The sequence below is a fragment of the Artibeus jamaicensis genome, unplaced genomic scaffold (genome assembly GCF_021234435.1).
Source record: "Artibeus jamaicensis isolate MK-2021 breed Jamaican fruit bat unplaced genomic scaffold, CSHL_Jam_final contig_700, whole genome shotgun sequence".
Classification (NCBI taxonomy): domain Eukaryota; kingdom Metazoa; phylum Chordata; class Mammalia; order Chiroptera; family Phyllostomidae; genus Artibeus; species Artibeus jamaicensis.
In genome coordinates, this window is record NW_026521930.1 from 14,789,348 (window position 1) to 14,803,404 (window position 14,057).

A 14,057-nucleotide genomic window follows, 5' to 3' on the forward strand; every position below is an offset into this window, starting at 1 on the left:
ATAACAGGGTATTGCTAAGAGGGAAAACCTTTAGCTGAATCCAATACATTCACAGCAAGCGAAGCAGGAGGAAAATGCCTAATTCCGGCTTGTTAGTCGCTGAGCTTCTGAGAACAGAATCAGCTTAGCTGCTTGCAAATAAGCGAGCATCACAGAACTTGGTAGAGCTGGCAAAAAGGTAACAAGCTGTGTATGAAAACCCTGGGATTAAATCTCCACAGCAAAATTGCTCAGTGCACAGGATCAAAAGAGCTGCAAAGGGGAGAGAGACAATGAGCACACACACCCTTCTGCACACTCTCCTGACCTTGCCCGTTAGGAACCCCCAAAGAGTGCATGCCTTGGCACCTTACCAAAAAATAAGACTGCACTTTAGATTATAATTAAAACAATAAATTCTTCTCCCCTGCGTGTATCCTGATTAGATTGTTGACGCTGTGTCAAGCTGTTAGGGAGATAAACTCACGCTGCTACCACACTGTTTACTTGTGAGCCCTTCAAATGGTGTTTTTCACATGACGACTTGCAAATAACACACTGGAGTTTCTTTCCTACTATTTCTCTGTCGAATTATTAACATTGATACTCATGGAACTTTTGGAGTGTGAGAGCTTTCATCTTGGTGTATGATGTAGGTCCCAGCATAAACCAATTAGGAATCTAAGGGACTTATTTGTCAGTAAAAATATCAGATGACACATGTGCCCAGGATGACTTAAAATATCCCAAATAAAAGTTGTTGTAAACTACAGCAAATAGTATCAGGCCAGTCTCTGAACAGGGACTTGAGAGGTTTGCTGGCTTCAAGCATCATGAGTAAACCTTTTCTTTCAGTGGATTTGCCTGGTGCTCAAGCTGCAATAAAGGGCAGGAATGTTGGCTGGAACCATAGGGTCCCAACCAAATGATCTAACTCAGGACTTTGGAGGCTTAGGAGTATGCACCCAGCCAGATTGAATGATTTTCAGTTTCTGAACCTAAAAGCTATGTTTGTCTCACTCTTATACCTTGCACATTTGGTTCCCTTGCCTGGAGTGATCTTATCAGGTACAGGTACCACATCAGTGAGTTGTTCATCATGCCCTTGGGCGACCCCAGTTTATCCTTCACAGCTCAGTTTAGATGTATCTTCCTCATGAAGCTATTTTTTTTAAGTAAACATTTTATTTTGGAGTAGTTTTAAATTTACAAAAAAGTTACAAATATAGTATTAGAGTTCCCATATGCCCTTAACCCAGTTAATTTTTTATTAGTATTGATAATTGTTCATTAACGATTCTTAATATCTTACCTTTTTATGCTATAATTCTTACAGTGAATGAACTAGTACTGAACAAAAAATTTACCATTTTAACTATTTTTAAGAGTGTAGTTCAGTGGCATTTAGATATATATATTCACATTCTTGTGCAACTATTGCCACCAACCATCTCCAAGATTTTTCCAACTTGCAAAACTGAAACTCTATATTCATTTAAAATTAACTCTGCATTTCTCCTTCTGCCCAGCCCCTGGCACCACCATTCTTTTCTCTATCTTTTTTTAATTTGACTACTCTAAGTTCCTTGTATAAGTGGTTTTATACATGATTTTCCCTTTTGTGATTGGCTTATTTTGTTCAGCATAATGTCCTCAAGTTTCACCTATACCGTAGCATGTGTCATAATTCACTTGCTTTTTAAGGCTCAGCAGTATTCCATTGCATGGCTATAGCATATTTTGTTTAATCTAGTCATCTGTTAATGGACAGTTGGTTTGCTTCCACATTTTGATTATTATGAATGATGCTATTCTCAAAGTCTTTCTTGACCAAACCATATTACCCAGGTACATCCTATGATCACCTCTATTGTGGTATTTATTTCACAGGAGTCTAAGAGCTTACTTCTCAGCCATGTCAGCAAGATGTTTACCATTGTTTCTTCCAGAAGTAGAAGTATGCTTGGCTCACATGAGCTACACAACAAATATTTGAACTGGGTGACAATTGAAGTGGATGGGTGGATGAGTGGATAGATGAGTAGATGCATGGGTGATTGGTTGGTAAATGGGCAAGTAGGTGGTTGGGCAGATGGTTGGATGGACAGATAGCTGAGTAGATGGATGGACAGGTAGATTGGCGGGTATGTGGTTGATGGATGGATGGATGGATAAAAAGATGAGAATATCCAAAGGATGGGCCAAAGCAGATGACTTCAAGAAGCACAATTTTTTTCCTGCTATTAAGTCAAATGAATTAACATGTGATTATAAAGCAAGAGTTTAGGATTAAGGGAAACATCAGATTAAACTGACACTGAGCAGAAAGCAAGAGTGCACTGAGGTGGGGTAGGGGAGTATATCTTGCTTTACAGTTTTTGCTTAAATTTTTTATCAGTATTTTAGTAAAATAAATTAGTATAAAACTTTCCCATGATCTCATTGTCAAAATAAATTCTATTGGCTTTTTAAATATAAAAATAACCCATAAACAGATAATTCATAAGGAAAGGGAGAAATAAAATAAAAATTATTAGTTTCCTTCTTGGTAATATTCTCTACAAAGACAGCTACAGTAACCACATGTTATGTATTTACAACCATTCTTGGGGGAACTTTCTGTACTCAGTGAGTATAATCCTGCCATGCTTTTTTTTTGAACAGGTGCCTACTCATCCACCACATATGGATATTATCATTTAACTATTCCTTTTCAAAAATGAGTCACACTACCCCCTAATTTGTGATAAATTATGAAAAAGCAAAGACGTGCTTTTTTTACACATAAGCTATACACATCAGGTCAAAAAATGGGAGAATCCAGAAATGTTGAGCTCAAGCATTATTTGAAGTTCTGTCCATTTTCTTGTCCCCAATGGATGTATTTAAAATGGAAAAGACAGAAGGGGTTAAGACCTCCAGTCTCCTTCTTTTAAGAGTGATGTGTGATTCCCCTCTGTCCAGGAGCTCTAGGGTCTGACCCACAGCTTAGCTGTCATGACTGCTGGGAAGCAGTGTCACTGGTTTGGCATGCCCTAGTTCCATGCTATTTCCTGCTTCCATGGGTCAAATGTCAGCCCTATTCAGTGTGGGCTTCAGAAACTAATGAACAGGGGTGTGGGGCTGGGTCTTTCCCACAACACAGATGAGGTCATAGCAGAGAAAGTGGCAAAAAAATAGTTTAGCATATGTTTGACACAACTTAACAGCTATGCCTGGCATCTTTTTTTCAACACACCTGCATGTTTTTTGACATTATAAAAAATAAAAACAAAAAATCAAAGAGTACATAATATATTTCTGAAATCTTCTTTTTTTAAAAAAAGGTAGCCTCTCTTTTAAATTTGAGATTGAAAGATATAGATATAGATAATAGATATAGATGATATAGATATAGACATAAGTATAAATATAGATATAGACAGACAGGTGCAGAAATATGCCATTTTTCTTCTTTAGAATGACATTTGGCTAGTCTTCTACAACATCTCACTGAAAACACATGCTACTAAGCGGGTAGCGATATAAGCAACATAAACTTGCCATTAACATAGCTCCTTGCAACTGTGACACTTGATTCTTTATGGGTTACCTCCTTGGAAGTCAATATTCTCCACTGTGGCTATATTGCAAATATTGAAACCAGTGTTATAAAACCTGAAGAGGAAACATTATGTTATTCTGGTATAAAATAATTTATTTTTAGAATATTACATTTATGTGGTATGCAATGCAAACATACAATCAATATAAGGGTTTACTATGAAAGCCTCCTTCCACCTCCCTCCCCAGCATCTCAGTTCTATTCTCCAGAGGTTCCTCTGTTACCATTTTCATACTTAATTCCAGAGATAGTCAATTAACATACAAGCATATTCACATAAATAATAGCATATGGTTATATTACATTAAAACCAAGGTCAGGGTGATGGCAAAATTATTTTATTAAAAACAACAGGCACAGGAAGAAATGCTTGTCCTATAAAATTTATTAAATATAAATATTATTAGATAAAAGTATTAGAATGATAGGGTGAATCCATGAATATGGGGGTATTTCTCTTTAGTATATATTACTTCATTTATAGCAAGTACAATATTAACATCACAGGTTTGGAGGTGCGAAAAGAAACATAGATTCAACTATGTGTTTCACCAGGTGGGCCAAGTTCTTAACTCCTCTGCACCTCACATTCTTTATCTGCTAATGGGGAGGAGCATGTTTCTGTACAAGGGTTTATACAAAAGGTAAGATAAGTTATAAAGGACCTGGTGCATAGTAAATAATTAATGGCAGTGATGTGCTATTTTCTTCTTTGCCTCCATATATTGTAGTTTCCTGGGATGACTACTCAGGCAATAATATCTTTTTATGCTCTGTTTAGCTGAGAGAGAGAGTTACTTTATTTTTGCTAGTGAACAAATGATCTTTGTTTACCCCTTTGGATTTCCTAGTACACTTTCACATCAAAATAATCTATTTATGATTAATGCTATACAGTTAAAGGTGAATTTTCCCTTTAGGCTAGTTTAATGTGATTTGATAGTGCCCAGGGTTAACTAGTGAACAGCCAACCCTAAGAATTCTGTCTCTTGAATCGGACTGCCTTCATTCCTTATTACTTGTGTGACTCTGGGCAAGTTACAATGCTTTTCCTTTCCAACCCTTAATGTTCATGTCTCTAAAATGTGCATATAGTAGAAATGAACTCCTAGGTTTTCTGGGGAGGATTACAAGAGATGATGAGTACACAGCATTTAGCAAGGGTGTTCTAATCATTTAGCATACTAAGCATTCTTTGTGTGTCAGCTATTACTATTAATGCTATTTAGTCAAAACCATTTATCCATGTCCTCTCATTCATCTGTCCACTGATGGAGTGATTGTGCTGTTCTGTGCACCACTGCTGAGCCACTGTCCTTCTCTGTGATTCTTGCATGTTCTGGGATTGTATTCCAAATAATTTCTGCACTATCCAGCTGTGTCAGTGGGGAGGTTCTGCTTACTAAGCCAGGAGTCCTTTGAGAGTTTATGTGAGCTTAGAAAAGACAGATGGGTGCCCCTTTAATGACCACAGGCTCCTCTCAAGAGTGGGTTTCATGTATCTTTCTTTCTGCCATTTTCTGTTGGTTCACACAAACTCAAGAGGGGGGTTACCCCACATAAAAAGGGAAAAACATGTGATTCTACTTTCTGTGTTGGGTGGGACTACTGGTTAACAGCTTTGGAATATGTCTCATGGATGAGCATTCTAGTATAGAGGTATGGCTATGATCGTGTTTCTGGACTGTGAGCCGTTGGTTGATCTTCGCTTAACTTGGTCCTGAGTGGTCTCAGTTTCCCCATATGAAAATGAGAATTTGATTATTCTAAGGCACTGGAGCAGGTAACAGAGCTTCTGAAACATATTGAAATCTATAAATTTTGGTGATTGCTTATAGAGTTATGATGTAGAATTTATTGAGAGCTTAGTGTATGTCAGGAACTTCATGCCAGAGAGGCAGCTGCTGCAGTGTAGTAACTCATAAAAGAGGTTCTGGAGTCAGAATATTTGCATTTGAATCATCACCCCAACAATTACAAGCTGTGATCTTAGTCAACCTCTTTAACCCTTTTTTTCCTTTGGATCTTTCCTCTGTAATATCTGAGAATTCAATGAGAGTGTATTGGTAAAACACTTAGAAAATGCCTAACGTGTATGGAACACTTAATAAATGTTGTTCTTTGTCATCATATGTAATAACCACAACTGTTAGATGGCATTATCCACAGTGAGTCAACGCAGAGCTGCTAAGTAATTTGCTCAGGTTCACAGAATTTACATAATGCAAGATGCAAACTTGAGTTCATGTTGTCAGTTCCTTGCAGGAGTACAGGCTACAGGAGCAGCTTTCTGAAAATGAACTCTTCCTCATCTCCAAGGGATAGTGATGCCTAGTTGTCCCTGGAAATGTCACCTTTGGGGTACATTCTATAAACTGTACAAAATTAAATCCCTCCCTTGATTTTCCCAGGAAGATTCCTCGGAAGCGTTGCTAGGTACCCCCACAAATCTGGACTGCAGAGGCGAGAGGATGTCAGTAGAATTTAGTCTCCCTACACAATCCCTGCAAAGATGTATGAGGCTGCATATAAATTGCATTGAATTTGGCCAGCCATGGGCTAGTATTGCTTTTGTGCTGAATATCACTGAAAAGTATGAAATGGAGATTACATTTTCAATTTGGGCTTTTTTCCCCCAAAGCTCTGCAGAGATGCTCTCATTCCCATCCATCAGAGCAGAATTGCATTGGTGTAGAGTCCCAGACTCTCCTTATTCTGCCAGAAAGTGTCTGCCTCACTTGCTGTCAGACTGCTGCAGTAGGTTACACTCTCCTTACCAGCTAGTTCCATTATTCTCCTTCCCCCAAATCTCTGCCTCTTTCTCACTTCCTTTTGTTCTTAAGATCTATCACCCATGAGGATCACAAAACCAACCACAAAAAATGGCATTCTTATAGATGCTAAAATTGGTGTATCTGTCTCTTGGGTTGTTGAGGGCAAAAATACGACATTGAAGCAAATGGGGTTCATCCACCAACAATGAGAAACACGCTTATTACTTCTTCCTGAAATACGTATATCCATACCAGCTATTTCAGTCCTTTCCCCCAAACAGCCCTACATCATTGTCAGTGCCTCAGCTCCTCAGCTTGGTTCTATAAGAAGAGTGTTTACTGGTGTGGGGTGGTAGGGTGGTTATGCATCTGGCTTTTACATCAGCATCAGCTTCAATATTTCAACAGCTCATTCTCCCCATGTTCTTTGCCTCTCTCTCCTGCCCCCTGAACGTGATTGCCTGGCTGACTCCCCAAAGAGAAAATGTGCTAAGTGAACTTGACAGATTCCAGGCTGGCTCCATATGGCAAGGCCTGAGTAACATGTTCCTGGGATCCCCAAGCTGCTCTCACCTTATTAAGATGGCAGTAACTACATGCAAGTCAAGTTCACTGCATCGGTTTTAATTATTTGGGCTCTGGAGACCATCCTTAGACTTCAAGGTGGAATTGGATGCAGCATCCCCCACTGCAAATTTGACCTTTTTCTTTCCTTCCCGAATGCATGGCAGGGAGAAAGGTAGGTAGAAAATGGACCCAGAATTCAGGAAAATGTTAGGTAAATGTGAAGGTGAGGTTAGAAGGTTTTTAGGACTGCCAGCTGAGTCTAACAGGAATCTTAGTGTTAGGCTGCTGTTTATCGCCTGATATGTACTACCTGAAACTTTTGGATTCCAACACATAATTGAGACTTTGACTTTGATCTATAAGTATATAATTTGCACTTCTCCCTCTCCCCACATGGTTTTAAAGAGATAGAGAAAATTTACTCTGAATCCAGTAAGTTGCATTTCAAATGGATGAGCCCTTGCAACTAAGTGGTTACAGGCTGGAGTTGAGTTCCACATTTTATAAATAATTGGAATTTGTTGGAATGAGTCTTTACAAGAAAATTCTTTGATAGATTTTCACCTTACCCAGGATATAAAGAAAGTTTTTCTACCTTTATATAATAGTTTCCCATATTCTGAGAGAGCATAATAATTGTATAGAATGGAGAAGAGAACTCTGAGAAGAGAGGATCACTTTAGTCAAACAGCTAAAAGGAACAGCAAATAGAAAGAGGAGTGACATTTACTCCAGGTGGCTCAAGGGGAAAATATATCCCAAAGAAAGGGCCTTCCTGGGAAGAGGTTGCTTCTGAAATGGTCTAGCAACTGAAGCTCTCCTGGAGCTAACCAGGAGAAGATGCTGAAGTGTTCACAATAGGTGTGGATTGAGAGGGGAAGCCCCTTATATGATGTCTAAAGTTCCTTCCAGTTCTGATATACCCAAATTCTGGGCATTGGCACACCCACAGTGAGGTGATTTCCAGTGCAACCTGAATTGATTATAGTTATAAATGATTCGGGTATTTTCAGAAACCATTTTTGCCATCTTCTCACTAAATACAACAAAAACTTCAAACTCTGAATTTGAGGAATTGAATTAGTTTGTGTTTCTTATAGCTTAAAGCAACCACAAACTGACTATCAGTGAGTCACTTAAATAAAAAGAACATTGTTGTTTATTAAACAAAAAGCTTTAAAGGAAGTTGTTTTAGATTTGGTTGACTGGCTTAGTGCCATCATTATAACTCAGATTCTCGACATTCTATTATTTTTGCCACTCACATATGTTGGCATTTAGCCCTTACCTCTCATGATCACAGGATGCTTGCTGAAGTTTTAGACATCATGTTCTCTCAACCATGTCTCAAGCATAAGAGAACAAGAATAAATCTCTTCCTTTTTTGCAAGTGTTTGTCATAAGGAAAACTATCAAGAAGACATAAAGTCACATCATTTTTTCTAGAACTTGGTAACATACATACAAAAGATAACTGGGTGGCTTTGACCAGTTTAGATGAATCATTATTCATTCCCTAGAGCTGGGTAAGTAGACCCACACTTTTTGATATCAAGTAGGATTACCCCTGTTCCTAAGTAAACTGGAGTTTATTAGCATGATAACAGTGGGGGTGGATTTAAAGTAGCTGCCATAGAAATCCACCCCAAGTATGTGGTACAGATATTTTCTTAGATTTATTTTAGCAGAACATTTTTTCTTTTTTCAATCAGTACTTTCCCAAGATTAACATGTTCAGACCTTAACTAATGTGCCCGAGGGACAAGATCTAGCCTACTCCTTTATGTGGTTGTGGAAGAGACATCCTTTAATATTATCAGTCTTTTGGGATTCTGTTTTTCAAAATGGCAATGGCTTTCTCCTGGGGCTTGAAGTCATTGATGGATCAAGGTAATTAGGATAATGAAGCTATCATTTTAATTTTCTGAGTGCTTGTTATGAGCCAAATATTGTATAAAATATTTCACATCTAGTAAAATATTCATTGACTCATTGCAGCAATCTTATTTCTTGGGTGGGTGGGATGAGAGTTAGGGATTACTGTTATACTAATGTGTCAGTGAGGTAAAACCTGAGCTACAAGGTGGTTGGACTTAAACCCAGTCCATTTACTGCTCTGGCTATTACCCTCACAATTATCCTTTTACCTATATAGGCACTCAGAAATAGGAATTACGGGGAGGACTGGCTGGCCTGGTGATGACTTCCTGTTGGTAAGAAGTGAGAGGACCCTGAGTCTCAGCTTCAGAATTTGAAGTTGGTCTCTTTTCCCATCTAGAAATTTCTTCCAGGCACACAAATAAAGATAGTTGCCACCAAACTTTTCTCATGGAATCTTCAGTTTTAGAGGTTGACAACCTCAGTTCAACCCCTGGGACAAGCTCCTGTTCAGATAACCTCTCACTTTAATTTTCCCTGTGCTTCTGGGTATCTCATCTGTTTATCCCCCTTTAACATATCCACTTATAGAGGTTGCATTTTATAAATTCAGTAACCTCTGATGTATGGTTGGGGTGTCATATGTGGAAGAGACCATTAGCTAAGCTGGCAAAGGGAAATGTCTACCAAGAACAAAGCATAATATTTTCAGGGGTTTATTTTTGGGGGAAAGTAATGACTGTTAGTTATCTATTTATGTATTTATTTATAAGTATAGCAGTGGATTCAGCCTCTTTTATGTACCTCCTTTGTCATGACTTACAAATAGAATCTCCAACTACATAAGACACCATTCTACCTATCCAGAATCTATTTAGCCAAGGATAAAAGACAAAAGACAATTAAGTGCAACATGGAATTTCAGGGGCTAGCATAAAACTAGGAATGGATACTGAGTACTGTTGATGTAAAGGGAGGTGAGAACAAGGGGAGGCTTTTCAGAGAAAATTTTAATTGAATTAGCACTGAAATTTGAGGAGCTTGTCAATTTGATTGACAGTGGGAACAGAGAAGGATAAAGTATTTCTGAGTTGGGGAATTCTGTGAGGAAATGTGGGGAGTATGGAACTATATGTCAGCACTGCTTCTCTCCACATGATTGGAATGAGAGATGGGGATTTGTGGAAGACTGGGCAAGTGGCCATGGGAAAATGATGAGATCTCTTTTGGACATGTTCAGAGGTCATTTGGTATAAGCTCTAAATTTCAAAGTCAAGAATAAGGAAGAATTGGATGAGGTTGTACTATTTGGGGGTTGATAACTAATCATTGGAGTGGCTTTCAAAACTGACCAACTTCATGAATATGGGCCAGTGTTGCCAACTCTCTGAACCTCAACTTATAATGTGGTGATATGGAAAAGGGTTTTCTCTCAGTTATTGTTGTACTTATTTGTGTCCTACTTGCTACATAAAGGGATCTCATGTAAATGCCAAAGATATCCTAGGGATTTTGAAAACTGTTGCATGGTTCCCCATTTCTGGACCCAGTATCTTGAAATAGCTCCATGTTGCATCTCTCAGTGGTCAAGAGTATCATAATTTATGCCCTGGCCAGATGGTTTGGCTGTGTGGAGCATTGTCCTGTAGTCCAAAAGGTTGGGAGTTCAATTCCCAGTCAGAATACATATCTAGGTTGTGGGTTCAGTCCCTGGTTGAGTGTGTATGGGAAGCAATCAATCAATGTTTTTTCTCTCTCTCCTTTCATCTATCTCTAAAGTCAATAAAAAAGTTTAAGAGTATCACCATTTATTTGGTTTCTGATATGCCATGCATTGCATTAGCTTCTTCACATTGCCATCTCACTTAAATCCCTCAGCCACTGTGGAAAAGTAGAAGAGATCATTTGATGATCACCAATTCTAAGATAGGCAAATAATGTAATATGCTTGACTTCACTTGGATAGTAGTGGGAAAAGCTGATTCATGCTCAGGTATTTTACTTTACAATGTTTGCTCTTTCATTGACCTGTCCCTGCCCCTGCCCTAGGACCCTTGAGCAGTTTTTGAGCTGCTGTCTCTCTCTAGGAAAGGACTCAGACACCTTACTTTTGGGTGAAGGCAGCCAGGTGGGTCTGAGGTATAGTGTACAAAGTCATCTTTGTGCATCTGATCTCTGTTGACTGATAAGAGGATTGTCTCTGCTCTCTGCTTTCCACATCAGGTCTGGCCCCTGTAAGCAATTGTATCTGGAGCCGTTCCTGCAGTGTCACAATGGTGCCAACTCCTCCTTCCACCCAGCACGAATGATTTGTAGCAGACCTCCATGTGAAAAGTATTTGCTAAAACAATCCTCACTTTCATAATACACATTTTCACCATAACTATTGGGTTTTGTCAGAGATTTCCCATCCCCCCACTCAATTTTTTCCAGCAAAGGTTTATTAAATTCATAGGGAAAATGCAGAGGCTGGGGTATGGTCAGAAGTAAGGCTCATGTTAAATAGCTGTCACAACCTGATATTATTTCCTTGATGACTGTGCTCAGAAAACACATGTCTTTTGCTTGAACCATACACTTCAGTTATCCATTATCATCATCTTGAGCAAAGGTGTAATACCTTGCATCCTTGACTACTTATTAAGGCTATATGTCTTGGCAAGGCCATGCGAGCTTGCTGAGTTTTAGTTTTCTGGGTTTCCAGTGATGATATTTGTCTTGTCTTGTCTACCACACTGGTACTTGATGAAGCAAAATGGGGCTATGGCCAGAGTAAAATATTTGGTGCAAGAGAGAGATATGAAATTCAGTCCTTTTACTGTATTTTCTGTTGACCTCACTTTCCCTGTCTGTAAACTGGAGCTAGTCATATCAAACTTTTTGTACTGTTTAGAGGATTAAGAAAGATAATGCCTAGCACATAGTTGGTACTCTGACTTTCCACAAACAGGAAAGTGAAGGCAATCATTTTTTTTGGAAAAATAAATGTGATACAAACACTAGTTCTTTGTTCTAATTATCACCAGCTCAGTTTTTTTCCTATACTATTTACTTCTTGAAAGCTGCAAGCCCTGTTTTCATCACACTCCTTCTTTCAAGTTTCAAGCACAGATTCATTTTCAGTTGTGGATTCCCTCTTGCCTGAAGGCCTTGGTGTACCACAAGCAGATTTCAGTGCTGAGAGTTGAGAGTGGAGCCAGAAGCACAGGCAACTTTCTGCTGCTGAGAAATCCCCTTTCCTCTGAAGGCACAAGTGCACCTGCAGAGGGATGTGGGAAACCATTTATAAGAAGTTGTAATTAATAATCTGCTGGGTATTGGCACTTATCAAGGAGCAGAAAGCCGCCAGGAACTGGAGTAGCCTCTTGGATAAAAGTTGTCCTCCTGGGGCTGCATCTTTCCCTGGGGAAGTAGCAGATCTTGGGAGGGGCAGAGGGAGAAGCAGGAGGCTCTCATTCTCACTGTGGCTTTCGTAGCTGTAACCCATTTGCTTCCTGTGCATGATCACAGAGTGGTGTGGACAAAGAACTCTGGCTTTGGAGACCAAAGGTCCTCAGCTTGAATTCTAACTCTGCCTCTTACTCTTTGTGACACCGGGTCCTGTTACTTCACTCTCTGAACTTCAGTTTTGCCCATCTGTAAAACATAGTTAGTGCCACATACTCTGCAAGACTATTTGGACTAGAAATTAGATAATAATGTAAATGGAATGTAGCCTCAAAAGTACAAGGGATAAAATATTAAATAACTAAAGCTGCTCTCCATCATCAAGGAGTCTATAGTTTTGTGAATAATGGAAGGGATGTTATCTATAGAACATATAGACTTGTGGATATTTTTGTAGGTATTTCTGTAGAATTTATGCACATATTTTGGTAATATTAGCTATAAAGTGCTACTGAATTGTACAGGTAGATGTATATTTTTGTAATATAAGTTGCTCTTCTTTGATAAAATATTAGTGGAATTTATTGTCTTTTGGTAAATCAGCAAGAATATGTCACACCTTCTTTTCCTCCTGCTTGCTTCTGGGCTATCTTGGAAATTAACCCTCTAAGATGACTATAGGCTATTAAATCCCTAAATGAAATTCTGTATACAGTGACCACTGAAAATATCTATTGAAGAGTGGTTTTCTATTCCTTGTTCCCACATTATAAGACTCTCACTATTATGTGAAATAGAGCTCATAAGTCAGATGTCACAGTGTCTTCACATGTCAGGGACTTGTAATGGTCACAGTAGCAACAAGCCCTCCTGTTTTATGGTAATAACAATAATACTTTGTAACATTTACCCCTTAGTGTAACAGATAGAATTTCATAATTTGGGTATGGTGCTGGCACATTTTAAGAGCTCTGAAGATGTCAGCAACAATAGTCCTTAACTCCATCTTTCCAGCAACCTTTCCAGGTACATCAGATAGACCTATAGTCCCACATTACAGGTGAGCAATTTGGGGCTCAATGAGGCTTGTTCAGTCTGTACAGCTAATGCTGATGTTGGCTTCAGGGCAAACAGTAGCCTTGTTGACCTTCCTCTTGTGCCTTTTCAGTCCCTCCCTTAATTTCCCTCTGGTTCTTTCGTTGTCAAGTGTCAACTGCTAGCATTGTTAGCCTCTTGTCTAGGGTTTGTTTTAAAAACCAGTCATTGTAGACAGCTTTATTGTGGTGATGACAATGTAAGGTTTGTAAATGTCCAATCACTATGTTGTAAATCTGAAACTAAAATATTGTATGTCAACTAGACTTTAATTTTAAAAATTTAAATAAAAAGTTTCAAATCTTAAAAAAAAAAAGACAATGCTGAGCTCCATGGACACAAATTCTGTATCTGCTTTAGTAGAAAACTACGAAGGAAAAGACACTGGGACAGACACCCAATGTCAGGGAGAGGCACCCCACCTAGTTTAGAGCCCACAGTAATGAAGGTGTTTTCCTTCCTGAGTATATTTGCTTATGTTCTTGGATGGACTGCTAAGTCCCTGCCTACTCACCTCTATGAAGATGAGTCCTCCCACATGCTCGGGATATCCTGTCCCCAAATCCTGAACACCAAACATAGGAGACTAGTGTGGCTGTTGCAGTCTAAAGATTTGAGAGAGGGACAGCTTTTGCCTGCGGTTATCTCTTTGTAGTCTTTATCCAGGGTTGGAAACAGCCTTCACCTGGATGTGAGATCTGACACCATGCTTACCCCTATATGTTATCTTTCCCAGGTCATGAACCTGAGCCTTCCACCTGGAACACAGTGGG

The 14,057-nt window shown here is 39.0% G+C and overlaps 1 protein-coding gene across 7 annotated transcripts in view; it reads left to right on the forward strand.

The window, feature by feature from the left end:
- Positions 1-14,057, forward strand: part of RBFOX1 (RNA binding fox-1 homolog 1) — a 1,505,061-nt gene that overhangs the window by 1,283,006 nt on the left and 207,998 nt on the right. The gene's annotated exons all lie outside the window — the stretch shown is intronic.